We start from the raw sequence: 5,198 nt of genomic DNA on the forward strand, positions 1-5,198 counted from the left end.
CCTACCCTGGGGGTCTTTAAGAAGAGGCTGGATGCCTACCTGGCTGGACTCGTTTGAGTCCCATTTCTCTTTTTGGGGTTTTTTGTTGTTCTCCCGCCCTGGCGGGGGGTCGGGCTAGAAGATCTACTAGGTCCCTTCCGACCCTTAATCTATGAATCTATGAATCTATGAATTATGTGGCTGTGTAACTGCTATTTGTGCATATTAAGTGTAATGGGATTTTGTCCTAGGTCTCACAACTTGGCAGCCTCTGGGCTTTGCCTCCTGCATACTCTTGTAGCTGATATTTATCATTACCATTCTAGTCCTTTCTGCAATGCCAAAACTTCAAACACTGATTCCAGTGTTCTTCTGATGCTAACTATTGCTCTAATGGTAAGAGCCAAGTTTAATGACTCCCTTCCTGCACCTCTCTCTTTTGCTCTTTTTTTTTCTCCTCACCTTGTGAAAAATAACCACTCTATCTGGGCTGCAGACATATCAGTTCAACACTATTGAGTTTGTCATTTCCAATCCACTTCCCAGTGACAGCAATGCAACTTGATCTTTCCAGTGTATTTTGCTTAACAAATCATGGGTTGAAAGACCATATCCAGTGTTCATAGCATTGTTTTGACTTTGCTTATTTGTGGTTCCGAAGAAATGGACCTCTGGGAGAGAAAAGACCTCCTTTTTGCAAAGGAGAAGGCAGAAAAGATGCATCATCCATTTTTTTTATCTACAAATGAAGCAGATGTATTATTTTCAGTAAGAATTAACCTACAAGTAACATTTAATCTGTAGCCTAGAAATCTATCTGTAGATAGATTTCTAGACTACACCTTCAAAATGGACTCTTGCCTAGCTTATGGCTTCATGGGTTTTTTCTTCTATTACCTCTTGTGATATTTTTTCTTACCTATTTAATATGCTGTACCAAATATTTGGCCATTTGGGAACTTCCTGTTGGTAAACCGTGTTGTTGACTGCTGTGATTTTATTGCAAATGTCATGATGCTGATGTTTTCCTTAAAGGCTGAGCTCTCCTGGAGTCATATGAACTCAAAGGCTCAGAAACTGGAAGGCAAATAAAACTAATATAGAATGGATTTTTTAAAATCTCATGTTTCTCAGGTTTGGGGGTGTGGATCTGAGGTGGGTATTAGTGGGTTACTTCCTTACACAACTGGAAATCCATAGCAATGTGGAGAGCAGCTGCTACCATTACCTAAGGATGTAGGGTGCAGGGGTCATTGCGCAGGCCAAAGTCCCCTTCATTTTGGAGGATCACGTACTGGATAGTGGGGGAAGGACAAACTGTGACAAGCTGTAGTTCACAGCAAGATTTGGAGGAATGTTTAAGCCGAAATGGTTGAATTGTTATGTATAAATTCCCTCTGCCTTATTAAGAAGAACGCTGCAAGCCGTGGAGTTAGAATAGAGCCTTGAATGTCAACAGCTCAGGCTGATGCTACCTGAACAAATGAAGACCCATCATTAGTTGATAGCTGTATAGGGTATGTGGGCCTTCTCCTCTAAACTCTTATCACATGTGAGTAACTTAGCGTGGATGGAGCAGTGTGACATGAAATCAGGTAGGACACTGGCCTGAACTCTAAAAGAGTGGAGTTTCATTCCTGGCTCTGCCACTGAGCTACTCCGACCCCTCTCTGTGTCTGTTTCCCTTCCCCTCCTTTACCCGTCTTGTCCATGTAGACTATAATCTTTCGGGGGCTGGAATTGTCTCTGACTGTGTTTGTAAAGTGCCCAAAACAAAACAGTGCTCCTCCATCTCCATTACAGTCCATAGAGTTTTTATGGACTGTAAATAACAATATTGTCAAGCCCAGTTGTTTAAAAACCATGGAAGAACTCCCTCCAAAATCTAAGGTTGGTTTAAAATCATGGCATTTCTTTTAAATAGCAGCTTTTGAGTTTTTTTCTTTTTTATGTTCTGTTTTTCAGTCTTTTAGAGTTGTAATCAGGTCATATTTCCAAACTTTTCTCTGCTGGAGTTATAGAAGTTTACTTTTTTTAAAGTGAGAGCTGAGATTCTCATACAATCGCAAGACTGCAGGTGTGTGAGCTTCAAATGAAAATCAGAAGGCAAACAAAAACCATTCACCAAATATTGCAAGACTCTCAAGAAATTCTGAGAATCAACAACAAGGAAATAATGACAGTCCAAATTATGTTAACAGGAGCATTCATGAAAATAAAGTTGGGCACTTCATTGCTGTTCAGTTAATACCCTTTACAGCTTGGGATTTTTTTTCAGCACCTAAACAACTGGTCTGCCCAGTCAGGATCAAGAATTCTGGTTTTTATCTCAATGAAAATAAATAACAACACAGACACTGAGCTGAGGAATTCGGAGTCCGTGCAGCAGCACAAACACACGACCAGCCTGCAACACTAGAGATTTAGTGTCAATTAACAGGGTTAAGCTTGCAGAACAGCTGTTACAGTGGATATTATAGCTGCAAAAGAAAATGACAAAATAAGTATAGGCACATTATTTAGCTTCCAATAAAAAAATCAGTTTTGCAAATTCCTAAAAGTAATGGCACATTTCAGTGTTTAAAAAAAATAGTAAAAACATTTTCTTCTTGGCATTGTCACAATCCAAGATGTAACTGTTTCGTGTTTGTGCGTAATGAGCAGAAAATGAAGCTGACTAAAACCAGGAAACATAAAAGAAGTTATTAGTGCGCTGCCATTTTTCAGACTGCACACAGGCAAAAAGTAAACAAATATCAGAGAGAGTAAAGAGACAATTACACCTAAATAAAGGCCAGATTCTCAGCTGGCACAAACTGGCATGGCTCCATTGACCTAAGCGGGTTTGTGCATCTACAGTGCACTGGGCCTCTAATACAATTTTTTCATCTGTTGTTGGTAACACATTAGGGATAGGGTTTTTATTTTTTCCTATCCTGATACTGTTCCTTTAAACAGAGTACTGCAACTTTTTTTTTATTAGTCAGGCAAACCTGACATAGGTTTTGGGGACATAAGCAATCTTTCCCTACTCCCACTGACTTGTCTGTAAACCTCCTAATCCCTGTCCCCAGCTCCAGAAATACTCTAGAAAACAGCCCCTACTCATGTGAGGCAGTGGAGTAGGAGCAAGGTTTGTTGTGTGGGCATCAGGGAGTACATGGAAAGCTGCCTTGCAAACAAAAGCTCAGGCTATTTTCTGAATCACAAAACATTGTATATGTAAGACTAGCCCCTGGGAAGCCTAAATTGGGCAAATGTCATTTATGCAGCAGAGAACTCCAGCTAACATTGACCTTGCCACTGTCTCAGAGGAGATATTTTCATCATCTTTTATTATGCCTCAGCAGTGATTCCAGTGTAGTAGACACCAAGGTATACATATGCATTTCAGTTGCCTCTCTTCTATGCATACCCCTGCTAACTTCTCTGCCCTTATTCCCCCCCTTCCCAATCAGCATCCAGGCTTGCTTTGGGCTCCGCTTGTATGGAAAAACCATTAAACCTCATCAAAACCATGCTTGACAAATGACTAAGCTAATTAATGTAGAAGCATTAATTAACACAGGCTCACTGAAGTCAGTAGTTTTTTTTCCATCAACTTAACCAGGGCCAGGATGTGATAAATAAGATTCTATCCTGTGCATCCTATTTTGACAGTCAGGGCTCATGGCATGTTATAATAACCAATATCAATAACAGTGGTACACAGATTGGGTCGTTCATTGGCTGAATAGTGAACCAATGGCAGAATGCTGATATGCTGCCAATATTTTGGCAAGGAGTTCCCACAAAAATTTAGTCTGTGATGGGCCCCATATCCCAGGAGTACTAAGAAGTAGAACAGTGAGGAAATCAAGAAAACTGTGAATTAGATTTCCCATTTAAGCCAAAGTTCTTTCTACAGTCAAGGTGCAAAGCAGCATGTATTTAGAAGTGCCATTCCCCGAAAATTTTCAAACTTTGCCCTTGACCACAGTGACTGAGAACATGGCACAGAGGTCATACCCCATTTTAAATTATATGAGCCTTAGGCTTCTTAGGGTGGGAGCCTGGAGATTTCTGCCTGCAGGAAAAATATTGCAGATGCCCAACACATGGTTCAGAGTAGTTCATTTAAAAAGCAAAAGTGTGTTTTTCAAAAATCAATGTAATGAGCTCCTAGGCAAGTCATCTCTGGCACAGATGCAATATTAGTAGTCAGGGAGGATCTAACTCCATCTAAGGCAGGGATATTATCCTAATTTTCCCTTCATTTTGAAGGTGAAATGTTAACAGGTACTCCTAGGAGCTCCCTCCAGCACAACTGTGCAGCCAGTTCATAATCAGTCTGGCTCAGAACCAAGCAGAGCTTCTATAATACAAACATCATAGTTAGGGCAAAAGTGGCTTTTTAAAAATCAACTTCTTTTTGGGGTCAATCAGATTATAGCTGCACCTTACCAGATGCCTTTTTCCAAAGCAAAATGTATAGGTCACTTGGGAATCTCTACTATTGCTCAGGAGATAAGCTAAGGGTGGGAGTACATGGTAAAAACTGAGAGTTATGTACAAGTCTAGTAATATAAAAATAGAAGGTAAATATATGTATGTTTATATAGATGACAAATTACATTACGAAGTACATGTGTGTATCTCTTGTAAAAGATTCAGAGACCTTTCTCAGACTGCAAAATCAGCCCCACCAAAATAAATAATGTAAGTAGGTGGATTATTTAGGCTACCATGGAGGAGAACCAATGGGCACAAGCTGATAGAGGAATAATTTAGGTTGGACATTAGGAAAAACTTATTTTCCATAGGGGTATCTAGAATCTGGAGCACGCTCGCAGCAGAGGTGGTACAGTCACCATCCTTGGAGGTGTTCAAGAGGAGACTGGAAAAGCACCTTGTTGAACTCATTTGAGCCCAATAACCTCCTGCCCATGGCAGGGGATCAGACTTGATGATCTTACAGGTCCTTTCTGGTCTTTCCATTCTATGATTCTGCTAGCAAATTGTCCATCAAGAGGGGGGGGGGGGGGGGGGGGGGACAGAATGCCGCCGTCCATCACCCCACGCTGCTGTCACCTCCCAGGAACAGGGTGGGGGGGAAGCTTGCATGCAGCTACTGCTGCTGCCACCCACTGCCCCGTGCTGCCGCTGCCACTGCTCTGCATCCGGCCGCATGCCACCTACCCCTGCTCTGCATCCAGCCCTGTGCCACCCTCTCCCCCCGC

General features: G+C 41.6%; 1 protein-coding gene across 1 annotated transcript in view; it reads right to left on the bottom strand.

The window, feature by feature from the left end:
* Positions 1-5,198, bottom strand: part of RBP3 (retinol binding protein 3) — a 30,472-nt gene that overhangs the window by 21,409 nt on the left and 3,865 nt on the right. The gene's annotated exons all lie outside the window — the stretch shown is intronic.

Source organism: Gavialis gangeticus, unplaced genomic scaffold (assembly GCF_001723915.1).
Source record: "Gavialis gangeticus isolate Ggan-Ray unplaced genomic scaffold, GavGan_comp1, whole genome shotgun sequence".
NCBI lineage: Eukaryota > Metazoa > Chordata > Crocodylia > Gavialidae > Gavialis > Gavialis gangeticus.